The sequence below is a fragment of the Ictidomys tridecemlineatus genome, unplaced genomic scaffold (genome assembly GCF_052094955.1).
Source record: "Ictidomys tridecemlineatus isolate mIctTri1 unplaced genomic scaffold, mIctTri1.hap1 Scaffold_55, whole genome shotgun sequence".
Classification (NCBI taxonomy): domain Eukaryota; kingdom Metazoa; phylum Chordata; class Mammalia; order Rodentia; family Sciuridae; genus Ictidomys; species Ictidomys tridecemlineatus.
Window position 1 is genome coordinate 1,129,795 of NW_027523660.1, and position 26,975 is coordinate 1,156,769.

At 36.4% G+C, this 26,975-nt stretch overlaps 1 non-coding gene and 1 pseudogene across 2 annotated transcripts in view; one reads left to right on the plus strand and one right to left on the minus strand.

The window, feature by feature from the left end:
• Positions 1-26,975, minus strand: part of LOC144374018 (transport and Golgi organization protein 1 homolog) — a 68,324-nt pseudogene that overhangs the window by 23,463 nt on the left and 17,886 nt on the right. The window contains exons 2-6 of the transcript XR_013433543.1: positions 24,067-24,200; positions 16,722-16,808; positions 14,423-14,981; positions 13,949-14,152; positions 11,629-11,774 (exon numbers count right to left, since the gene is read on the minus strand). The product of XR_013433543.1 is annotated as a transport and Golgi organization protein 1 homolog (transcript). The remainder of the gene's footprint in view (positions 1-11,628; positions 11,775-13,948; positions 14,153-14,422; positions 14,982-16,721; positions 16,809-24,066; positions 24,201-26,975) is intronic.
• Positions 8,511-8,613, plus strand: LOC144374026 (U6 spliceosomal RNA). The gene has a single exon (XR_013433568.1). It is a non-coding gene; the product is annotated as a U6 spliceosomal RNA (small nuclear RNA).

The window sequence follows — 26,975 nt, forward strand, 5'->3', positions numbered from 1 at the left end:
GCTCTGTTTCAATATGTTTTGTCTGCAATCCTGATTACTGTAGCTTTAGAATATTTTTTTTCCTCTTCGTATGGTACTAGGGATTGAACACAGGACCTTGCATATGCTAGGCAAGTCCTCTACCACTGAGCAACATCCCCAGCCCTAGATTAAGTCTTGAAGCCACGTATTCTAGGTCTGTTGCAATCAGCTTGTCATTTTCTACAAAACTCTGCAGGGATTTTGATTGGAATAATGTTGACTCTGGTGATTAAACTGGGATGAATGGACACCTTAGTCTTCTGACTCATAAATTAGGTATATCTCTCCATTTAGGTTCTCTTTAAATTCTATCAGCAATATTTGATAGTTTTTAATATATACATTTTAGTTTTTGCCATGTTTATGTTTAAATACTTCATATTTTTATTCTATTGTACATGGAAATCTTTAAAATTTCAATTTCTAATTATTCATTGTTAATATATAGAAAATATAATTGCTATTAGATGTAAATTTTATCTGTCAACCTTACAATAGCTTTTTTCTAGATCATACCAGATTGTATCTATATATATTCATGTTATCTGAAAAGAAAGAGAATTTTATTTCTTCCTTTCCAATCTGAGTGCATTTTATTTCTTTTTCTTGCCTTAGTATACTAGCTATTTCCTTACTGCACCCCAGTACAATGCTGAATAGATGTAATGAGAGTAGACATCTCTGTTTGGTTTCTAATCTTGGGGAAAAGTATTCAATTATCAACCATTAAGAATGAGGTTAGCTGCATTTTTTCAGAGGATGTTTTAAGCTCCCTTCTATTCCTAGTTTGTTGTTTGTTTTTCTACATCAATAATCAATGCTGAGGGGCTGGGGTTGATACTCAGTGGTAGAGCACTTGCCTAGCATGTGTGAGGCAATGGGTTCAAATCTCAGCACTGCATATAAATAAGTGAATAAAATAAAAGTCAATCAACATCTAAAAAATTTTTTAAATAATAATCAGGGCTGATTTTTTTTACATGTCGATGCGATTTATTGTCACCTACTTGTACATGCACACAAAATAACAATATAATTTGGCCAATATTACTCCCCAACATTTCCCCCTTCTGCTATGTTTTTTAAATGCTTGTTTTGTATCTCTCGAGCTAAACACAAAGATTGTGCTTTTAGGTACATCAATGTGGTAAATTTCATTGATTTTCAAATGTTAAATAAATTTTGGATTCTTGACATAAATCCCCATCATCCGTCTAGTTTTTGTCTATGATGTATTTTCCTTTTACATATTGTTGTATTTGACTTAAATTTTTGTTTAGAATTTCTGTACAGATTCATTGGAGATCCCATGAGAGGTATGTGGTTTTCTTTTCTTATTATATCTTTGTCTTGGTTTGGTGTAGTGATAACACTGGATTCATAGGAGAAATATTTCCTTGCTTTAATATTCGACAAGGGTTTAGTATTACTACTACTATTAGGAATTAGTATCATTTCTTCCTTACAGGTTTAATTGGATCACCAATAAAGCTATCTTCGTCTTATATTTTTTTCTTTCTAGAAAAGTTTTTACCTATACCTTCAATTTCTTTAATAGTCAACAAGGTTTATGAAATTGTCTGTTTTTCTTGAGTGAACATTTGCAATTTGTGGCTTAAATAGAATTTCTTCATTTCATCTAAATTGTCAAGTTAATTAACATAAACTGTTCATAATATCCCCATTATCAGTCTAGTATCTGAGAAATCTGTAGTGCTATCCCTTCTCTGATTGCGAATATTGGTAACCCGTGTCTCCTCTTTTATTTCCCTCACTAGATGTTGATCAATTTTATTCATCTTAAAAAACTAGCTTTGGGTTTCATTGATTTTCTCTTATTTTCCTTTTTTTAAAATTTTACTGACTTATAGTCTTTATTATATCTTTTTTTCTTGCTTACTTGGAGATTAACTTATTTTTCCTTTTCTAGTTTCTCATAGTAGGAACTAAGTCAATGATTAGAGACTTCTTTTTTAATAAAGCTATCTTGGGCCTGGTAGTGCTATAAATTTTCCAATAACACTTTAGTGACATTGCACAAATGGATATGTTGTTTTCAGTTTTATTCAACTCAAAATATGAATTTCTTCTCTGATTTATTTGACTCAAAAATTATTTAGCAGTGGGGGCTAAGGTTGTAGCTCATTGGTAAAGTGCTTGCCTTACATGTGTGAGGCACTGGGTTCGATCCCCAACACCACATAAAAATAAATGTACTGTGTTGTTCATTTATTCCAAATATATATATATGATAGATAGATACAGTTATAGATAGATAGCAGATAGCAGCCTGGCACTTAAGTTTTCAAATATTTGAGAATTTTCCAGATTTTTCCATTATTGATTTCTCATTTTATTGTGTTCAGAGAATAAGCTTTGCCTGACTTTGAATACTTTTATATTTACTGATAATTTTTTTAAGATCCAGAATATAGTTTATCTTGGTAAATGTCCCATGTGCACTAAGCTCCTTGGGGGTTTTCTATAAATGTCAATTAATTTCAAATGGATGGATTATGTCATTCACACTTTATACAACCTTACTTTTATTTTTCGTTTTCTGCCAATTGCTGAGGAGAGGATATTGAAATCTCTAAATGTAATCTATAGGATTCATCATTTTCCTCATAATTCTATCAATTTTGATACTTCATGTATTTTGAAGGTCTAATATTAAAAGTACAAGCATTTAGGTTTATTATATAATCTTGACTGATTCGTTTATCATTAGAAAATAACTTTCTTTAGTCCTGATGATATATTTTGCCCCACAACCTCTTTTGGTTTAATGTAGCTACTCCAGATTTCCTTTGACTAGTGTTTAACATGAGATACCTTTTTCAATCATTTTAGTTTTGACTTCTTTGTGTCTTTCTATTTACAGTGTTATTCCCTTAGACATCTATTTGGGTCTTGCTTCTTTGGGCAATATGACAATCTCTGTTTTTAACTGATGTATTTAGATACTTTCCACTTAATAGGATTACTGCTGTGCATAGGTGTAAGCTTAATATAATCTTCTATTTGTTCCTTCTGTTCTTTGTTCTTTTTCTTTTCTTTCTGTCTTCTTTTGCAGAAATACCACTATCGGTATTTTTAGTGATTCCTCTATTGGCTTATTAAACTATAACTCTGTTTTCTAATCTTAGTGCTTCAGGGTTTAGAATATACATCTTTGTCACAATCTACCTTCAGATGATACTATATTACTTCACATATTCAATAAGAACGTTGCAATAGTTACTACCCTTCTGAGATTTATACTGTTGTCATGTATTTTACTTTACATGTTTTCTAAGTCCCATACTACACTGATATTTGTCTTTAAACAGTCAATGACTTTTTAAAATGTTCAAATAAGAAAAATTATTTTAAATATTTATGCACACAGTCACCATTTTCAGTGTTCTTTACTCCTTTATTCCATTATTTCCATCTGCTGTCTTGGTGCAAGTGTAGGTGAATTCTTTCAGCTTGTATGTCAGTACAAGTCTTCATTTTAGAAAGATATTTCACTGGGCATGATATTATCGGCCAACATTATTACTCTTCAAATATATTAAAGGTATCATTCCACTATGTTCTCTTATGCCTAATTTCTGACAAGAAATCTGATGTCATCCTTAGTTCTTCTCTACATAAATGTCTTCTCTAACTGCTAAGATTGCTCTTTATCACTGGTTTTGAGCAATTTATTTATGATATAATATACCTTGATATAGCTTTATTCATGCTTTTTGTACTCTAGTCCCATTTAATATCCTGGATCTGCAGATGTACAGTTTTCACAAATTTTTGGCCATCATTTCTTAAAATATTTTTCTGAATACCTCTCATCGCTCAACTTGAAACTGTCCCACAGCTCACTGATGCTCTGGTTCACTTTTCTTTAACAGAAGAAATTTTCCCTGTTTCATTTGGGGTACTTCTCCTGCTATGTCCTCAGGTTCACTAACAATTTCATCACAATGCTTATTCTGGCATTAATCCCATCCACTGTGTTTATCATATATTTTCAACTCTAGAAGTCTGATTTTCTTAAAATATATCTTCTATATCTCTTTTTACCTTTTTAACACACGAAATATAGTAGTAATAACTTTTTAAAAAATGCCATTACCTCATTCTAACATCTCCGCTAGTTCTCAGTTGGCTTTGATTGGATGATTCTTCTCCTCATCATTGTGGATTGTATTTTTCTTGCTTCTTTGCATGCCTGGTAAGCTTTGATTCGATGCCATACATTACGAATTACTATTCTTAATATTTCGTATACAATTAAATTACTGGAAACAATTTGATTCTCTTGGGTCTGAATATTTGTTAGGTATGACATAAATTGTAATAGTCAGTCCGAGGTAACAACCTTCTGATTATTCTACCCAACTTCCTTAGATAGTTTTTTCCAGGTGCTATTCTGGTCCCTGTGTTAGGACCTGTTCCTTCTAATCACTTAAGATGCTTTCTCTGACTTGCTAAGCAGTTTCATCACACTTATGTGCAGATCAATACCCTGCTGAACACTCAGAGAGCCTTTCACAGATTTCCAGAATTGTCTCTCAATGTAGCAACCTTCTTTTGGTACTCCACCCTGTGAATTCTAGTCACTTTGGTTTTCCTGGAATCTCAGCACCATCTCTCAATTCATGGTATCTTCTGGCTCTGCCTGACTTCCCCTTCTTTGTCATGGCTTGGGAATCTCTTAACATAGTAAAAGCTGGGGCAACTAAAGAGCTCATAGCATTTGTTCTTTATGTTTCCAGAATCATTCTTTGTTGCTTGATCTTCAATGTTACTGGATCTTCAAATTTTATGTTTGTGGGTTTTTTTTCATATTTATTTTAGTTGTTTCAGTTGGGAAGGTGAAGCCAGTACCTATATAAAGCTATCATAGCTAGATGTAAAAATCATTTGCTTTTCTTTTTCTTTTTATGGTGCTGGGGATAGAACACATGGCCTCATGTATGGTAGGCAAGTGCTCTACCACTGAGCTACATATCCCTTTTCTCATTTGCTTATTTTTTTAATAGCAGAATGCATAATGAAATAAATTTTAAAAGTTAACTATAAAAGAGAGTAACATCAGGGTAGACAGAACTGGGACAAAAGCTAGAGTTCTTTCAAAATCAGGCAGGAGAATCACAAGTTCAAAGCTAGCCTCAGCAACTTAGCAAGTCCCTACACAACTTAGTGAGAACTATCTCTAAATAAAAAATAAAGAGCCTAGGTATGTGGCTCAGTGGATAGGAGCCCTGGGTTCAATCACCAGTACCAGAAAACAGAAACAACTTATTTTCACAAATTAACTTTGGCTCTTCTAAATATTTAAATAATTGTAAAATAAACAAAAAAAAATCTTTAAAAATTAATACCTAAATATTGAAAGCAAAAATAAAACAACCTGTGATATCATGTTGGTGACAAACCACAGAAATGAATTATTTCAAACATACCTTAGTGGGATATAGCTTAAAGACAAGAGAATTTCATTTCATTTCAGGAATACATTCCTGAAAGTATTTTAAACAACATAAATATAGTCGTGTGTTGCTTAATAATGGGAATAAATTCTGAGAAACACATCTTAGGCAATTTCAGTGTGTAAACATCATTGAGTATACTTATACAAACCTAGAAAATATAGCCATTTCCACACGTAGGTATTCATATATGGTATATCATCGCTTTGGGGATAAAAACCTTTAAGATATTATTATACTGAATTCTGTAGACAATTGTCACATTGTAAATGTTTATATATCTAAACATATCAAAACACAAAAAAGATTAAAAATACTAGGTGACAAGAATTTTTTAGCTCCATTATTATGCACTAATGACCAAAATGTCATTAAGTGGCACAAGACTGTAAACAATTATATTGATGTCATTGAAAACTGTAACTCCAACATCAGAGAAAGAAAACACAAATCTAAGATAGATGAAGTGAAGTAAAATCTCTCTAACATCCTGAATTTTCATGGGAATTATCTAAATGACATGATGAAAAATCCCCACATATTTCTGAGCTTTGTTCACTAAAAAGGCCTACAAATGACAGTCAATTTGAGCAATAAGCAATCCTAGTACTTGGAATGTAGCCTCTAAATATCATTTCCTATTGAAAGAAACCAAAGTTCTTTTAGAGAAATAGTTCCTTCAAGGTCTGGACAGGGAATATTTAAGATGAACTTGGTACATCTCATAGTTCAAAAGCAAGGGAAACAGGTAACAATGACCACTAGATGGTGGCAAAGGGTCCCAGGAGCCAAGATAAAGAGGCTTCTACAAGGCAAAAGGGGGAGAAATTGAGCATCAGATAAGAACAATTACTATTCCTAACTGGATTAAACACACCAAATATTTTTAAATGCATGACATCATATTGACTCTTAAATAAAAGTTAAAAAGATTTCAAAAGCCCCTTTGGGTATCATTTGATAATGCTAGAATAATACCTTACTATTCTGAAAAGTGTTTAAATGAAGAAAAGGAATCAAATGTTTATCTCCTGCCTTAACTATACAAACCGAATATCTGTGTAAAGAATAATCAATCATAGCCAGGCGCTGTGGCACACACTTGCAATCCCAGTAGCTTGGGAGGCTGAGGAGGGAAGATAGCAAGTTCAAAGTTAGCCTCAGCAAAAGTGAATTGCTAAAGCAACTCAGTGAGACCCTGTATATAAATAAAATACAAAATAGGGCTGAGGATATGGCTCACTAGCCAAGTGCCCCTGAGTTTAATCCCCAGTACCAAAAAAAAGAAAGAATAATCAATCATAAATTTTTATTTGTATAGGCATCCCAGCCTTTAAATGAAGAAAGAAAAATCCCAGCAATTCAGACCATTGCTATTTTGCAACCTGTAATATATTAGCAAATCTCACCAAGGTCACTGTTGACTAGTAGTCAAGATCAAAGGAGAGGACATGCAGATGTCAATGCAATATTTCCTATTAAATTTTCATAAGAAACAGAATTGAACCTAAACCTGACTACCAATTTCCAAGAAATATAAAGCAACAGAGAGAGACTGAGGTTGTTAGCTCAGCACTTGCCTAGAATGCATGGAGCCCGAGGTTCAATCCCCAGCACCACCAAAAAAAAAGGCAATAGAGAAAACAGGTTAAATTGTTGTACCAGGGGGATGTCATTTATTCACTCAAACTACAATATATCCTAGAAGTCCCACAAACATATTTTTTTTCAATTATTGCAAAAAGTTACAACAAAAGGAGAAATCAATAGAGAGTAACTTATATGAGACTTGTTCTCCCACTGAAAGCAACCAGAAAGTTGGAATATATATACTGGTACCAGGGATTGAACTCAGGAGCACTTGATCACTGAGCCACATCCCCAGTCTCAGCCCTATTTTGTATTTTATTTAGAGACAGGGTCTCACTGAATTACTTAGCACCTCACTTTTGGCTTTGAACTTGTGATCCTCCTGTCTCAGCCTCCCGAGCCACTAGGATTAAGGCATGTGTCATCATGCCCAGTCAAAAAAGATTTTTAAAGAGCTATTTTTCAGATAGAAAGCCACAAGGAACATCCAACTGTCACCCCTAAGAGCACCCTCTAGACCTCAGTTTGAAAAGGGGAACACAAATGGGGCACAACAGTCTCACTGAGGAGAGAGAGACCAGAGTTCCAGGAGATTAAGCAGCCAAAAATATGTAGAGAAAACTACCAGAAACATGGGAGCCACAAAGAAAAAGAGTTCCAGAAATCTGCATGGAGGTGGTCTTCAGTTTGGGGCTACTTTCTAAGCAGTACCTGTGAGGGCCAAGAACAACTATAAGCTAACCAATCCCACAGTTGGCACTGAGCTGGGAGAAGTCTGGATTCCAGCTAGCCAGAGAGAGTTGACGTACAAAAACAGTATGGTCAACAAGCTCATGAAGAAGTATTTGATCCTGGCATCATGGCACATATCTGTAATCCCAGCAATCAATCCCAGGTTGAGGCAGGAAGATCCCAAGTGTGAGGCTGGCAACTTATCAAGGGCCTAAGAAAGTTAGTGAGACCCTATCTCAAAAGAAAAAAAAATTCACTCAATATCATTAATTATCAGGAAATAAACTCACAAAGACATACCCACTAGAATGGCCCAAGTGTTAGTGAAGATGAAGTCAAGTGGAAGTCTCCTAAATTGCTGGTGGAAGTATAAAATGATTGTGGTCATTTTTTAGCATGGCTTGACAGTATCACATAAGACAAAAACATACATTAAACATATGAGGCAATTGCACTCCTAGATATGAGTCCACTTATAGTGGCATATATATGAAACAGTACTGTAGGAAAAATGAATCTATAGTTTAAAAAAAAAGTTATCAATGGTTGCCTGGAATAGGTGGTGAAGGCACTCACTGGGAAGGATTCCAAGGAAACCCCTTTTCTAGTGAAAAAAAACACTGTTCTATATCTTTATTATGGTAGTTTTTACATGGGTATCTACATTTGTTAAAACTCAGAGTATGCTTGCTTTGGCAGCACATATACTAAAATTGGAACAATACAGAAAAAATCAGCATAGTCCCCGAGCAAGGATGACACCCACATTTGTGAAGTATTCCATAGTTTTGTGGAACCAACCCTTCAGCAGATGAATGGTACATATATGAAATGGAATATTACTTATAGCATTAAAAGAGAAAAAAATTATGGCATCTGCGGGTGAATGGGAATATCAGGTTAAGGGAAGTAAGCCAATCCCCAAAACCAAAAGCTGTATGTTCTCTCTGAAAGTGGATGCTGACCCATAATGGGGGTGAGGTGGGTGGTAAGGGGCATGGAAAGAATGGAGGAACTTTGGGCAAAGGGGAGGTAGGACAGGTGAGGGGGCAGAGGGATAGGAAAGATGGTGGAATGAGATGAACCACATTACCCGAGGTACATGTAGGACTACACGTGTTGTGTACAACTAGGAAAAGTTTTGTTCCATTTATATACAATGAATTGAAATGCATTCTGCTATCATGTATAACCAATTAGAACAAATTTAAAAAAACTCACTGATATTGGCTATCAAGGAATTACTGTTAAGTTGTGTGATGGCCCATGGGTTCATTATACTATTCTCTATGCTTTTCTTTAAAGCTTTTCTAATTAAATTTATTTTTTAACTAGTACATAGAAACAAACATTATAATTATTGAAGTAGGTAACATGACATTTTGATGCATGTATACACTATGTAACGTTTAAATCAGTTAAATACATCTACCTCCTCAAACATCATTTCTTTATGGTAAAACTTTCACAATCTTTTTTTCTAGTATTCTAAAATATACAGTATGTTATGGTTACCTATAGTCCCCTACTATTCTCTCTGCTCTTATTTGAAAGTTTCCATGATAAAAATACTAAAAATAATTTTTAAATTAAGATATAACTTCAAATATTTAAAGGATTTCTATGTAGAAAAGAATTCAATTTTATAGAGGAAATCATGTGGAGGAAAATTTGGAGTCAATACAAGGATGAACTAGACAACAGAAGAACATATAGCCTTGTAAGAGAGTGACTCATGCTAGGAAATACTGGTGTACAGGCCTCATAACTATTCGTCAGGGCCACAGTAAAGAAAATAACAGCAATGAGTGAGAAACTAGACTAACAGCCTTCCAAGGTTTCTTCTAACACTAAGATTCTGCTAAGATTCCATTGATCAATGAATCTGATTGGTGCACATCTCCCAAACACATCAGAGCCTATTACTCTCCAGTCCTATCAGATATCATACTACTTGTTTAAGATTTTACATTGACTTGTTCATAATTTTTGCATATATTTGTTAAGTCCTTTTCTTAAGGCTTTCAAAAATCACAATCATACCTTACACCTGTTAGACTCTTTTAGTCCTCGCACAATGTCCTGTACATACTGGGCCATCAAAATGCCTTTTTGAAATCTCCTTTCAAATCAGTCTCCTAACATTGTGCCTCTTCTTTGCCATTCACGTCTATGTCTTACCTATCACCATACAATCACTGACCATACCTGCACCACATTCATGTCCCCTGACCTAGACCTAGAGGAGGGCTCTGTGCATACCTAAAAAATATGAATAAAGAAATCCTTCCCATATCATGAGGCTGTTAACTTTCCAAGTGATGCTGATTCATTCTGATAATCAAATTATGACTGTAGAAGACTGCTTTAATCACTGGAAATATAATTATTCTAACTGCCTGGCTCGTACATACCCCTTACCCAGGTGGCTGCCACCATCATGAACAAACATGGAGCCAACTGAAAAATGATTTGTTTCTCCCCACCACATCTTTTCCACCCTGGTGGTCTTTCCTCCCCAGGTATTCATTGTCTTTATATCACCTTCTGACTGTCTACATGAGAATTAGGGCGTGTGTAGGGGTAAAACCCTTCAAAATGCCAGACACCTCACCAGACATTTTACCTTGTCAAATCATTTAATTCTTATGATTGGAGTAAGCATTATCTACATTTTTCAGATGAGGAAAACTTTTTTCAAAAGTTTAGTTATTTGCCCAAACGTCTAAATGATAACCTTGGGATTTGAAACCAGATCTACCTGGCTTCAAAATCTACACATTTTACAAGGAAAACAACAACATCATCTTTCTTACACAAGCCTTGAAATAACACAACCTACAGGAAACAACTTCAGTTGAGGAGGATTACTGTCACAATGGCCCTAGGACCATCTTATCCTCCAACCTCTAAAAGCTTTCTCATTCCTATAATTAAACTCTAAAAGTCCAATATCAACAAATACCAATAGGGGGGAGGTAAGTCCTAAAATGCTTAGATAAGCTTCTAGACAGATTAAATGTCTTGTTTGGATCATGATTTTCTTTAGAAAGATCAGCCTTAAGTGACTCTTTCTAAGAAACAGATCTAACCTAATTCCTTTCATTCTTAAAACTTTCTAAGGATCCCCACTATTAATGGTCTAATGCTACTTTGGCTCATGACTTCCTTTAAGATTTGCTGGCCTCTCCAACAGGCCCATCCCCCTCCAACTTCACACTTTACAACACCAACTATTCACATTCTCCTGCCCTCCCCAAATATCCTTTCTTCATGTTTCCATTTCTCTGAACACATTTCTTCTGACTGCCAGCTTCCCCCACCACCCCAGCCTGTCTAATCAACAACAAACCACATGTCAGACTCCTGTTTGCCCTTTGCCTGTGCTTCAAACACATCTCAACCACTTTCTGACCTTACTGATCACCCTTCCAACCATAATAAATGCATTTATGGACAATAATGTTCTACCATCGAATAAATACCTCTCTTTCTGCCATTATCTTACTGTGTTTCAAGTGAATGCTGTTATCTCCCTGCCAGAATGAAAGGTTCTGAGGGGAAGAACCAAGTTTTTACAGGTGTGCAAATGTCCAGCCTTGGTAGACAGCAAATCTTCCTCATGTGCTAAACCAAGTAGCCATTAAAGCCACACCCCTATGGCTTTTGTTTCAGGAGCTATCTACTCAAAGGGTCAAGAGTCATTTTCATAAAGACATTTTAAGTTTTTCACTTCATGACCAGAAGCCACTTAAAAACTAATAAATAATCAACATTCTAATTGAAGAAACTATGTCAAACTTACCATCTTAGACAAATAAAGCAAGAATGAATATAACAAGAAAAGTATGTTGTCCAAAAGGGTGGCATCTGCTGGCTCTTCGACCTTTATCTCTAGTTGGTTTTCTGTATCAGCAGCATCAACAGGAGTACCTTCTGTTATAAGTAGCTCTAAAATTGAAAGGGGAAATTGCTATTTTATTTTATGCTATAGAATAAGAATTGTCTCTCTTCAGTTTCAATATTCATCGAGTGTTTCACTAAATATATGAGTCACAGTGCCTGGAATATGTGGCTCTCCTAAAGACAAATAACACAACAGAGAAGAAAACTTCAAAATCCTAATTAGAGCTGTCAAACCCTTCAATTATAAAATGAACAATCTCCAGTCTACTCTCCACTACTTCCATGGCCATACAACTGCTACCAGAACAATATTTACTCAAGAAAAAATTTTAAAACCAGAGATATATAGACAGGGTCACATTCAAAAAACATGGATTTAGTGCTGGTGAAACTTTGTGTTTAAAATTTTAGGAAAGCTGAAAGAGAGGGAGTCTTGGTTTGCAGATTTGCAGGTGAAATGGGCCAAGGCTTAACACAGTATCTGGCACCTGGCAGAGATACTCAACAATTATTTATTGAATGGACAGATGACAACTATTTAAAAAGAACACAGTAGTACCAAGAGAGACTAAAGGGAATTGGGTACAGACCTGCATTGAGGCTCTGTGAATGAGGTAGAATTCCAGTTAGACCTGAGAGCTTGTAGGGGTGGAATTTCAGTATGAGTTACATGAGCCTGGGGTATGTTTGATTAAACAGCAGGAGTCCAGCATGCAGTTATTAAGAAGTTGGACAAGTTGCCTCTAAGGTCTTTCTCAACCCTGAGATTCTATTCACTACTATTTTTTTAAGCTTTTGCCTAATTTTTTTTTTTAGTTTTTGATGGACCTTTATTTTATTTATTTGTATGCAGTGCTGATAATCAAACTCAGTGCCTCATATGTTAGACAAGCGCTCTACCACTGAGCTACAACCCCAGGCCCTCCATTCACTATTGGTCTATTAATTTGACTGCTGGTGAAGTCTGCCCCATTGGCTCAGCATCTCAGCACCTGAGACACATTAAATGACATTTGGGAAGATTTTACCTATTAAAGGTCATTGACATCATTTTGTGGTGGAACTTAAAAGGCCAGGGAAATAATTCATTCTTAATTTTGTAAGTCAAGTTTTCCCTATTCTTGAAAGTTTTGGAGCATGAAAATAACAAATCGTAATGGTGCATGATTCATTTTCATAACATTATAGAGTTAAAGACAGTTCAGAAGTCAGTAGTGTTCATATATGGATGCAATGTCTTCTGGAAAATGGGAGAACTCATATGTTATTCCTTCTCAAATTAACTGAATCCCCCCTTGCTATGAGTTCTCCTACACTCTGTGTGTGCAGATGGTGGGGGGGAGGTTCAGATCAGTGCTGCCAAGCCCTGCACTGGTGCAGGATAATGCTTATAGCTATGCTTACAGACCAGAACCTTTAAAAACACAAAATACAGTAATTATGGCTTCATAGCACCATACTGGATGGATTAAAATAAACAATTAGTCATCATCTAATTTATTGATAAAATGAGAGTGAGCAACACAAAAGTAGAATGCTGTTGATGCCATTATTGGGGATTTTTTTGAAAAATTGTTTCTCATCTCCCACTGGATACTGTGCACTATGATGAAGTATTTGTAAGTGTCAATCTAAAATCGATTGCAGTTCTGTACTGTTTGCTGTAAGTATATAGTATAAAGATCTGGACCATTGACTGCATTTGAAAAAGTTTAATTACCATGTCCAGGAAGCAAGTCAAAACAGGACTTGAGCTATATTATATTCCATTTAGAAGAAAAGGGAAGAAAAACACAGAATTTATGAGACTATGAACAGTGATTATTCAAGCTAACTTGTACTAGGCCAGACTTTCCTGGAAGGCCTGCTAAACACAGATTGTGGGTCCCACCCCTAGAGTTTCTGGTGCTGTTGGTCTGGTTGAAAACTACAGTATTAGAGCATAAGGCCTTTGAAGAAAAATATTTTAGTTGTAAATGGTTTACACAAGCTAGTCATACCTAAACATTTGCTTTTAGGTGAGTTACAGTCTCTGGCCTATTTTTGATTTCTAGTCATCTTTATTCTTGCTTTTCTCTCACTTAAGATATTTTTTTTTTTGAACTCACATGTACCTATATCACTCTCTGCTCTATTTCGTACCTTTGGCAACAAATATCCTTGAAAGCCTTCATTATGGTAATGCCTCTACTTTGTAGAGAAAAATTGGCAAGCTTTACCTGGGTCTACTTTCTCAGTATTTGGGATCTGAGACACTTCTGAAACACCCATGTCCTCAGTCACAGGTTGATTCAAGAGGCTGGGCTCTTCAGGATGGTTCATATTAAAATGATGACGCAGGAGGTTTGGCTCTTCATGAAGATTTCTATTAAGACGATTTGTGTTCTCTTTAGGAAAATCATCTTCATGGGGTGGCTGCATCTCTACAAGGGAGAAGAATGCATTGAGCCAGATGGATGACACTATCTACCCCCACTTAAGCCCAATGATCAGCACTCCCCCTCAGCACACAGTTCCAGATACCTCAACACTGCCCTCCATGTCCTGGCATGAGCCCATGAGAACAACTGGGCAAGGATACAGGAGGGTTAATTGTTTTCATCCCATTTAAAGGATGACTGAACTATACAGTCAAATTTATAAAAAAGCCTCATCTGCCAGAGGACTTTCCTCCTTTCCCATTTCCATATCACCTCGTTCCTTGTCCATCATGTCTACCCTTTTGGCTGTGGTTTCAGTTTTCTTTAAAATCTTCCAAATTATACTCATTTCTTGTTTGTTTTCTTTGGTTTCTAGATAAGGATTGATTTCTTTTTTCAAAAGTTTATAAGCATCAGTCTTCTCCTGTTCGTTTGAGACCTGAGAAATGTTGCTGGTTTTGTTTTTTTCACTTTCTGGCACTTTCAATTTATCTGGTAGTATTTCTTCAAAAAGTTCAAATGAAGTTTGTTCACCCTGAGCATTATCTGTTTGACTATCTGCATGAGGATGGTTCTTCTGAGCCAAAAATTGTTCCTCAAGATCCACAGTGTTTTCTGAGAATGCACTTTCAATTTGTTGTGAGTTTGCTACTGCTGGTTTAGGTTCAGGTTCAACATCCTGGGAGACTTCAGGAAATTGTCCCACTTTTTCTATAGCTTTCTCAGAATCTTCATTTGCGGAATCATACAATTCCCAAAATCCTAGAAGTTCTTCTACGTTATAATTATCAAAATCGTCTCCTCCAACATCAAAACAAACAAAATCTGTCTCCTGTAAGGAAAAGAAAACCATTAATGTGTCAATAACAAAGTATCACAAAAGCAAACTCATCCACGCTCCCAAATTCAGGATTGGTTCTAAAGAATCTTTGAGGTCAACCAGATTACCCTCCTCCAACCCCCACTGCCTAACTCCATCTATGGTTGAGTAAATCTGTCTTTTTCTAGACTACAGTGTTAGAAAGTCTATTCTTTCTTTCTTTCTTTTTTTAACATGGGTCATATTCTTTAAAAAGCATAATGAGTAAAAATGGTGACAATTTGGTCTCCAACTGCCTGACTCTTGGGTCTCTCTCAATTTGCTCTGAACATAAGTAGGGAAAGGCAAGGTATCACTTATAGGATCCTCCAGCTCTTAATATCTACACCTATGTTTCAGAAATTTAACTCTTAATCATTTGCTCAGGAGAAGCTGGAAGATCCTGCAGCCTTGAGAAAGATGAATCAGTTTTAAAGTATCTTACTGAGATACAAGTACATTGGATGGAATAAAGAATGATATTAAGGAGGCTCCTCACATTACTATTACCACAAGAACAAACTGAAAACAAGATTCAACAAGGTATACACCTTTCTCTTCATCAGGGTTTCACAGTCACTAAGATCTCTCTCAGGATTATGTGTATATTATCTAGTCTTCCTTCTTGCTACTAGTAAGCAAATTGATATAAAAGGAGCCATAGTATGAATGGACATGTTTTTAAAAATTTTCCATTCCTAATTAAATCTTCATAATATTCTTCGGGGGTTCCGGGGGTGGGGGAGGCAGTTCAATGTAGTAGGGATGAGTGATTTCCTCTCCTCATCACATGCATTTCTAAGCCATGAGGGATGCATGTAATGGGAAATACAATAAGAAGGCAGAGTTCAAAACAAATGAGTTCTCTGTAATCAGTGAACTGCTGTCACAGCTTAAATCCCAAGAACTCTCTTTACCAACAATGAAGTCCAACAAGCAACAGAAGTGATTTTATGGCCCCTGAGATTATAAAGAAATTTTAGGAACAGCAACAACAAACAGGATGACTTTATCCATTCAGTCCATCTAATCTAAGAACTGTCCTAGCCTAGCAGCTTGCATATTCTACAGCCACTACAAAGAGCTGCCCAAAGATGTTTCAGTGTTGGTGGGCATCAATTACTATACAATTTAAAACTCTAGAAAATAATCAGCTGAAGTGAGAATTCTAGAACACGAAATCCTTTCAGTCACAAAATCAATTTAAGTCAGAGCACCATACAGGAATGTTGTATAAAGGAAGCAGTTGGGGCCTTAAAAGATCTGAGACTGAACATCACCTGAAATGCTCAGGTCCCCTTTTCCAAATCTATAACATGACTATGATCCCATATATGACTAAGAATAAGAAAACCTTTGTAAGTACATATTTCTAACCTAGTATAAAAGTTAGAGTTTATTAATTTAACCTAAATATACTTAAAATGTCTAATAACTATCCAATGAGATTTGCCTGTAAAATGAAATTATTTGCCTCTTAGAATATCTGTTTCAATATATTAGACAACTCTCAGATTATAATATAATCACCCTTGAATGCCTTTCAAACTTTTTTTTTTACAGGTAGTCTGATTTCAAATGAAAATCTGACACACAAATGTTAGATTGCCCCCCAAACACATTATAAAACATTCAGAAGCAGTTAACTGAATATAACTGATGGGTTTATAAGCCAGTTTACAATTGAGAACAAAAAAGAAATCCATAACTTACATCTGTTGGAATTTGTAGCTCTTCTTTAGTATATCCACGAACTACCTTGATGAAATCTTTTGGAAAGTATCCAAACATACGGCCAACCTATAGTGCAAAAGAGACAAATATCAAATAAATTCTGTACAAGGAATATAAATAAGAGATTTATCAGAAGTGGCAGGAAATATACACATAATAGATAGGTATATGGTATAACCAAGAAAGAAAGTTGCTATAACAATTACACTGAGATTATTATTCCAAATAAAAATTAAGTACAGAACTATTAAAGCAACATTTCCAACCACTGAAGTTTTCTTTTTTACATTTAGCTTAATTCTCAACACAGAGCATATAAAGTTAAGACTTCTGAAGTAAATAAAAGATCTGCATAGAAGATTATTGGATACTATATGGTTAAAACTATGTAAATCAAAGCTGGTTATAAATGCAATTCCAAATAACCTCTAGCAACAATTTACCTGTACATTTTGTAGCATTGCTCATAAACCAATATTTATGTCTTTCTTAACCAATACACAATAGTCATAAAAATTAATAAGTAAAAACAATACAAAAATCTCTAAAATGTATTACCACTATAGCAGATGTATTGATAGTATATGCTTTCCTAGCTTTGTCCAAATCTACTTTTACAAGCACTTGGGGAGTGCTGAGGGCCATTGTCAAGTAGGAATGAAGTTTCAAAATTTCCTTGCCAGCGTACCCCATGTTAAATGGATTTCGCTGTTGACATTGCATGTAAGGTGACCTTGCTCAAGGAACAAGGCAGATCCGGGTTTAGAGCTGATCAGGTTTGAGGAAGTATCCCACTCCTTAGGGTGTTCCCGGTTTAAGACAAAAGGAGTTTTAGAAAAGTTGGAGGTTGAAGATGATTGCTGCTGGGAGTAGGGCATGCCTGCAGCCTGAGTTCCCGCTGAGTTCTCCTGGAGAAAAAGTTTTTAGGAGGTGAATTGTTCGGGAGATTGGATTGCCCCTGAACCTGTGTGGAGGTGGTGTGAGTCGGGAATAAAGAATTGCTGTTTGAATCTACAAGGCTGTGAGTGCCTCCTGATTCTGTGCCCAGCCAAGACTGCGGCATTATGGTGGCCAGTATGTGGGATGTCTGAAGCTTGGGGGTAAGTGAATTTGCTCGCTCCTGAAGGAGAGCAAAAAAATGGGTGACCACTTCAAAAAACAATGTGTTCTTGTTTTGATTTATTTTGTTTTCATTTCAAGTGGCCTGTTCCTAAAACTTTCTCAGGAAAACTGGGGAAAATGGTTGACTCAAGGTTTGAAGTTGTTCGCCTCCGAGGAAGAAAAATTGTTAGAGGAAGGAGGTACCCCAGTAAGACCAAGAAAAACTATGGCATATGTTGATACAATACAAAAATGTAGCCCATGGCTTTATAAAGATGAGTTAAGTATATCAATGGGACCATTATGGTATCCTGTAGAAGGATTTTCTTCAACAAGAAAAAGATGGCTAGTTCTGTTCACTATACTTGTCTTGGTTTTTACAGACAGCTGATTTATTTACAAAGCTAAAATGTTAAAATATCAACCACTAAATATGAAATCAAGTACTCTTTACTTATTAAGTTCCATAAGGTAATATATTTAGACATTATGTGTGTTTTCATAAATTGGCAAATGGAAAAATGTTTAATATTGCTTTGGTCTGTGTCTTTGCTGAAACAAGGTTACTAAGTTTTAAGATTCTATCATGTGTAATTTATATACAGAGAGTATAAGAAGTTTCAGCTGGGTTTCAATTACAGTATAACAGTACCTTAAAAAACATGAAAGTATTTCATTTTATTAAAGTGGAGTAATTTTATAAGGGTTGTTTTAGAATGTGAATTTATAAAAAGGGTTAATGGTTAAAAAAGAGATATAAAAAGATTCAAGATGTGGAAATATATTTTAATATAAAAGGTTAAAGGAAAAAGAAATGTTTCTAGTTGAGATAATCTCTGTGTGGTAAAGTGAAAAGTTGTAAAATGTCATTTAAAAAGATTTTGAGGAAACTAGACTTAATTTAAAAGCTTGAGAAAGGTAGAAAGAAAAAAGGGTATTTGTACATGGAAGATTGAGACAAAGCTTCTTAATGGAGTAAAAAAGAGCCTTTGGTTGAAGGGCAGCCATGTAAACTAATATTAAGCGATTTAAACAAAATCTAAGCCTCGTTTAAAAGAGTGAAGCTGTAGGTGGTGAAAAAGTACATTTAAAAGTACAGTATAGATGATAAATGAAATGCTTTAAAAGGTTAAATTAAAGGTTGTTGAGATACCTTCATGGCGGGAAAAAAATTGCTTTACTCATCAAACTATTAAAATGTACTTATTAAACTAAAAAGAGGGAGATGAGATAATCTTTGTTTGTTAAAGTAAAAAGTTATAAAATGCCTAAGTACATTGCAAAAAGCTTTAAAAGGTTAAATTGAAGGTGGTTAAGATGCCTTCATGATGGAGGAAAACAAATATAACCCATGAAAATGGGAAGATAATAAAATAAAAGATTTAGATAAAGAAGATTAAAAATTTGAAGTGGAAAACTTCAAAAACAGAAGTACAAAAAGGTAAAAAAAAAGAGAGAAGATGTAGAAAGATAAAAAAGATATAGGAAGATAAAAAGATGTAGAAAGACAAGAATTTTATAACCACAAAATAGGAAACAAAAGAAAACTAGGAGAGAAGAAAGCAACTAAGGGTAAATATAAAAACCTTAGAAGAAAACTAGAAGATAGAAATAAGATAGAAAATGGTTAAAAATGTCAAGTAAAGGTATTTCAGATAGAAAATACAAAAGGCTAAGACAACTATGGTTTCAAACCACATCTAAAAATTAAAAGGACTAAAGTAATTCTAAAAACTAAGGCAAAATGCTTTTGAAAGACTTAAATTTAAAAGGATCTTAAAGGGGTATATATCCCCCAAAGATAAACTTAAAATAACCCTTTTTTTACTCTATAAACTTTTTAAATTTGGATTCACCAGGACTTAATGCTGCGGAAAGACATATGTATCCAAAAAAATGTACATAAGCCTAAGGTACTTTGGAAAGATATTCTAACAGGACATTGGAAAGCTCCTGACCCAGTGTTTGTCTGGAGTTGGGGTTCTGTTTTGTGTTTCCACAGGGAGAACAGCAGCCGATTTAGATTCCAGAGACACTAACTAAAACAATTTCTACAGACCAAAAAGAAGATAATTTGACTCAAATCCATAACAGCTGATATCCAGAGCTCCAGCTTGGCTATTCTTACATCTGCGACAGTGATTAACCACGGTGCCTTTTTTCAATATCTATTTTATTATTGCATTTTTCCCACATCATAAAGTTCTATTTTATTTTTTGAGCTCATACAAACCTAGGTTAATGTTTTTCTGATCAGCTTTGTTTTTTGACTGTGTTTTATTTTTTGACTGTGGAGTTTTTAAACATTGCAATGGAGATTTTACCTAGGTAAAGCTACAAGGCTGTTATTATTGTCTTATGTGTTGTATGTTATGTGTGCACTGTTTTGTGTTGCATGTCAGTATGTGTGTATGTCCATATTTTTATATGAGGAGCGCTCATGAAAAAATGGATCCGAATTTTCTTTTTTTTTATTCACGTGATTTAAGTGGTTTAATCTAAATTAGGTAAACAGCTGTTAATGACTGTTTTCAAAGGTGGTTAACAGAACTGTTTACTTACTATTGTTTTTAAAGGTGATTAACAGATCTGTTTGTTTACTTTCACTTTTCCTTTTCATTATATTTAATAATTCTGTTCAGGATAATGTCTCTTTAACATTATTGCCAGAATTCCCATCTCCATCCCAGTGCCAGTAAAGACTAAGAAAACCAAACTACAGCTTCTATGATAGCTATCACAGTAAACTGTATAAACTGATGCATCAATGAATATAACTCAACAAGTAATGCTCAATCAAGGACTTGATTTACTTTGGGAGGAAATGGACATATTGATAGACTCCTCTGATTTGAACTGCTTGCAGAACTTGCCTGGACTATATATGAGTTGCATGCATTGTGAATTATCGTCTGGTGCAGCAAATTGTGGTACTGCTGGCATATCCTTGCTGATGGTGTCACCAGTGATGCAATTTCCTTGCCAGCGCACCCCATGTTAATTGTGGTAATGCTGGCATCTTTGCTGATGGTGTCACCAGTGACACAATTTTTCCAAAGGAGCCGTCAATTGGCTTGGTGTCGTGGCATTTCTCTATCCTCCTCCCTTCTACTAGTGATAGTCTAAAATTTGGGGGCCAACAGAGGTGAGGCAAGAACCTCACCCCCCCACTGGCACCAAGGTTAAATTTGGGGGCCAACAGAGGTGAGGCAAGAACCTCACCCCCCCACACTGGTGCTTAGGCCTATCCACAAGCATGGCTGAATGCTGGACTGGTAGTCAGTGACGGGTTGATCTGGTTGCAGTGGATTCAACCCAAGACAGGAAACTGACGTCTAAAGGGCAGTTCTCCCATGACGGGTAAGAACCATATGTTGAATTGAACAACCTACCAGGCACAGTCCTTTAGCCACATTGCTTGTTGTTTAATTAATCAGAAGGGGGGAGAAAATTAATGCTGCAGTCTTGGCTAGGCACAGAATCAGGAGGCACTCACAGCCTTGTAGATTCAAACAGCAATTCTTTATTCCCGACTCACACCGCCTCCACACAGGTTCAGGGGCAATCCAATCTCCTGAACAATTCACCTCCTAAAAACTTTTTCTCCAGGAGAACTCAGCGGGAACTCAGGCTGCAGGCATGCCCTACTCCCAGCAGCAATCATCTTCAACCTCCAACTTCCCTAAAACTCCTTTTGTCTTAAACCGGGAACACCCTAAGGAGTGGGATACTTCCTCAAACCTGATCAGCTCTAAACCCGGATCTGCCTTGTTCCTTGAGCAAGGTCACCTTACATGCAATGTCAACAGCGAAATCCATTTAACATGGGGTACGCTGGCAAGGAAAATTTGAAGCGTCATTCCTACTTGACAATGGCCCTCAGCAGGGGAGAAAATAAAATTACAATATAATGCATATGAAACCACATATCAAGCTTCAGTTTCACCCAAAATAAATCCTCTGCAGAAAAAAACCCCATTTATTTTCAGCACCAACAGTTAAATTATATGAAGTTACATAAAGTGTACAAAAGGTATATAAAGTTCTCCTTGAGAAAGACACTCCTATTACTAACTACTGACTAAAAGGAACAGAAGATTCTTGCCAATAATTAAAGGAAACTGATAGGCAAATCAAATGCACAAAAAAGAAAATTAAAAAAGGCATCTTATCACTACCTCTAAAATATCCCCATTCATGAATGTTCTTGTTATATCTAGAAACCATCTGAGAGCCAGTATTAGTGGTAGAATACTGCCATGAAGATTAGATAAGACGGAGCAATTAAAAGTTTCATCACTGCAGATAAAGTCTGAGACTCTAGAAAACCAACAACATTGCAGAATGAAAACTAAAAACTCAAAAGGAGAATCATTTTGAAAACTAAAGAGTTTTTAATTTCTTAAGTATAACACTTATGACATGAGAGGCGAGTCTGAGGGGAAATACACTTTTCCCTTCTGATGAAAATTCTATTAAGGTTAAATTTGGAAAACAGAAAGAAACCAGAGATGTATGGAGAAAGGAAACACATTTATCTCTTCTTAATCTGTGTCAAATGAGACCATAGATTATATAAAGCTCCATAATTACACACTGGGTGGTATCCCATTTCTTGTGATATGAAAAAAAAATGATGCAGAATCATGGAGGCTCATGACTGGAAATAATTTTTATATCTAATTTTGCTTCCATACATCATCCCTGCCAAGGTGCTGTTGATTTGATTTGTGGGTGGGGAGCCAAGAACTGCCACAAGAGAACAAATTCTGCATAAGCTACTATCAGAACAAATGTACTTAAGTGCCACTGCCCTGAAAGGAAATATTCAAAAGGAAGATGGATTAGACAGGGGTCCTTTCCTAACTGAGTTTTTCACTTTATAGGGAGCTAAGATAAAACACAACCTGACTGAAGGCAAAGAAGACAAATGAATGCCAGAGGAGCAATGCAAACAAAGTGCCACCCAAACACTCATTCAGTCGGCAAAGATCCTTTCTGGTCAGGTGCTGAAAGCAGGGCTCCTCAGGAAGACAGGATGAGTGCTGCCACCCAGAATGGCAAGAGTCCTAGGGATGAACAGAGTTAACAGGCTACAATGTGAGAGGAGAAAATGCAAATCAAGCCCATTTATCCAAAAGCTCAAAGAAGGGGAGAAAGATGACTACTACATGAAAAGTGCCACTTAGGTACATGGAAAAACAGTTCCAAGTTTAAAGGTTACCAATCCTATTTGGTATACTTGAAAGAAACAATACATGGTTCTTTATATGGAGTACTGCAACTGGGACTCTGTCTAAATATAAAGTTTGTACCTAGAGGCACCATGTTTCAAGATCATTCCCTAAGAGTCAGAAATGGCAACAAAATGAAACTAGTTTTCCATAGGGATTACTCTTATTTTCTGTCTTATTTTCTGCTGTGTGGTGTTTTATTTAGGGTGAGAACTTTCAAGGATGCAACCCGGAATGTCTCTAAACTGGAACATTCCTACAGTCATCAAAGACCCTTGCTACTATTTTAAGTAAACAATCCACATATCACATTTTTTTAAATGAAAAGGACAATACTCATAAGCCTCTCAATGAGGTCACTCCTAGTGAATCTCCCCATTTAATATATCAAAGCATGATATAAACAATGTCATGTCTTTCATCAGAAGATCCATATAACTGGCTGGAAGTAGAACCCCTGGGGGAACCTTCAGGCATAGAATATAGGAAAAGCAGGAAAAGGATGACCCAGAAGTTGCAAAAAAGAAAAAAGGGGGGGGGAAAGCACACAATGAACATAATATTCTGCTTTTTTAGAGTAAAAACAGCACAAATGATTAGGTAAAATACACAAAAAAAATCAAGTTTAAATATGCATGCCTGAGTTACTATCTCAGACTTAATTTACAGGATTAACTCTAATGTCCATGAATCCTTCCCTTTTGAAGCAGCAAAGCTAAGAATTGTCAGGTTTTCATCATGACGACCTTTATGATGTGTAGAGCCTTCTAGAACTTGATGTGAGGGGTAGCAACCAAAACCAGAGTTCAGTTCTGTTTCAGAAAGTCTCCTGACTTTCTATGCTGTGCCAGGCCTAAGGTGTGTTAGGAGCACAGGGCATGGCAAAGAGGTCAGGTTAACTCTACAAAGACCCCAAGAAATCAGTCATTTAAATCTACACTGCTACCCATCAAAAGTAAGAATATAACACCTGTCAAACTTTTACTTACACTTCCGGCCCAAAGTTCTGGTGATACCTCTGCAAGTTTATAGTAGACATATACAGGGTCACCTTTTTTAAAATTAACAAAACGACAATCTGGTCCTGTGAAATCTTCAACAGCTTCACCTCGATACATTAACACTGTATATAAACATTGAAAAAAGAAAAAACATTAGGATTTGATTTTTCACAGTCCATATTGACTCATCAGGAAATATGAATCCCACTATGAACAAAAATCAAGTTTCTCCAGTACTCTCTGGAATCACTTTTAATTCACCTGCTCAAAGTATCTAAAATCCTTAGAGATTTTATTGCTATAAAATACAATATTCCCTGCAATTAGACGAGGGAAAAGGAAGTTTCTCTATTTTTCTCTGTGCTGAGAAATAAAAAGCAAAGTGGCTACCACCAACCATAGCTGGTTTCAGTGAAACTCTTGGTTCTTGCAGGCCTCAATTTTTTTCTGTTTCATAATCATAAAAAGCTTCATTTTGCAAATATGTAAATCCAAGTGTAGACATGGACAGGCTTAAGTATGGCTTCATGCAGAGGTAATAGGGAAGAGGTTAGAATATCCAGGAACCCCCAAGGGGTTAATTAACTTGAACTAACTGCTAAAAGACATTACCTTTAAGTGGCTGCAAGTGCTACCATGCAGCCGTAAACACTGTCAATTTCATTTGCAGCAGAGTTGCTGTCTCTGGGTTCAGGATCTGGGTAAATAACCAGGAAATATATTTTCTCTGAGCAAATATTGTTGACTATATCCAACATTAAGATTGTTTCAAAACATCCTCATTCGTATTTTTTTTAATAAACAAAATCAAAAGTGGGTATCCTATCTGACAAGGAACAAGTTTAACCATGAGAAAAGGTCAGGCAATACCTTCATGCTTAAAATGCAGGAGTAGGATCACAATTGATCTAGAAACTGGTAGAAGCAACATTTTTCTTTTGGTTGACCAAATAGACAGTTTCTGATTTAAGATGAAATGGACAATAGATGTATGTAAAAAGCACAAAGAAATGGAAATAACACTTTTTCTAAAAGCCAATTAGCAGTAAAATACACAAGAATGTGTGTTTTATAAAAATATATGTCTGAGGAACAAACACAGATTTGGAGAGGGTAACTTGTTTTTTTGAAGCTAAAATAGGACTATTTTCAGAACTGTCAGCATCCTAATTCATATATAATTAAGAGGCCAAGTTGAAGGTGAGAGACACTTTAAGGTGGGGAATTCTCATCACAAGTGGAAATGGCAATGTTTCTCTTGTTCCCCCTTAGGTCATAGAGGATTTATAAATCAGTAATATATTAGGTGACAACATAATGCATACTATGGAGCACCTATTTAGTTTTTTTTTTTTTTTTTTTTTGGAGCACTTATTTGGAAGGCACACAAGGACACCTGACATACACACCTCACTACTTCCTACAACACAACACAGACCCACCTGTTGTTTTTGGTCACATCTGTTTGGACACAGGCCATTTCTCAAGTTATGTTACCCCACTGAACCTAACCAACACCATGTCTTAGTACTGACAAAGCATCAGTGATGAGATTGTCCAGGTATCCCACGTAGGATAGCGCTCAATAGCAAAGAATAGCAAAAATGAAAGAAAATATCATGGCAGCTGCTTTGCTTCTCTGAGTGTTTATTTATTCCAGCCTTAGGGTTACCTCTAGGAACTTCTTAACATATATTGGAGACATCTTTTTTCTTTATTGGAGTGAAACAAACAATTCAAATTACAAAATTTGGTTTTGGTAACACCAATTTAGACATAAAGAGCTCAATGGTAAACTTCTTGGCCTTTTTAGCATGAATATTTTAAAATATGTACTGCTTACAATTTATGGACAACACGGTCATCAAGTTGCAAGGTTACTAGAAACCAAGCGGGAGTCCATAAGAAGTATTCTGGGCCAGTAAATATATAGAGGAAAGAGGTTCCAACAACACTAGTGACTGAGTCTAAAACTGAATTGGCTTATAAAAATCTTGGAGTATTTATTATTGTTATTGCAACAAACCTCTTCATCTGAATCTGAATGGCTACATCCTCCCCACTGCCCACCTCCAATCCAGGAATTCTGTCCGCTTCCTGCGCACAGAAGAGGCTGCAGTTCCCAGGTGGCTGGTGCAGATCCTTGGCCTCTTTCAAAAGCAAAAGATTATTGGCCCACCTGCTACCCTACCTCAAATATGAAGGGAGGCTTCTATGCACAGAAATGACAGGATTGAAGCAGAGTCGGGGCCGAGACCTCGGAACACATTGCGTGCCTGGACTCGGTGCTCTTCCCAAGCCTAAACTCTAGTCCCTGTTAAAAGGCAAAACCAGCCCAATCCCCAGTGCAGCAAAAGGATGAAGGGGCCAGTGAGCCTTTCCCAAGGAGCCCCACCATCAACCTGCCGCGGGAATTAGGGCCACCGAGCCCTGGAGAGCATCTGCCCTGATACTGCACTGGCCCAGGTCCCTGTAGAGGGGGCAGAAAAGCGCTCTGCTACAGCGTGGGCACAACCCCATCACCCACTGAGATCCTAGGTGAATCCTGGAAGGGAATAAACTGAGAGCTGTCCCTGGGGAATCGTGTTTCCCAACCCCCGCCTAAGTCAGTAGAGAAAAATAAAACGCTGGCAACAAGTGGGAGTCGAAGCCCCCCCACAACCTGAGCGGGCTGGCTGGGGCGCCAGCAGAGCCAGAGGGGACACACGCAGGGTGCCGAGGCTCTGTCACTCCTGCTCCCCACCCGTCATCCTGTGACCCCCTCACCCAGCCCTCGGGGCTGGGGACCGGGAGATCGGAGCCCCATGCGGCCCCAAAGAGCCACAGTGGAGACCCTGGGCTGCCCGCCCGCCTGCGCACTCACTGCTGCATTTGTCGTCTGCACAGAGTTTGTGTTT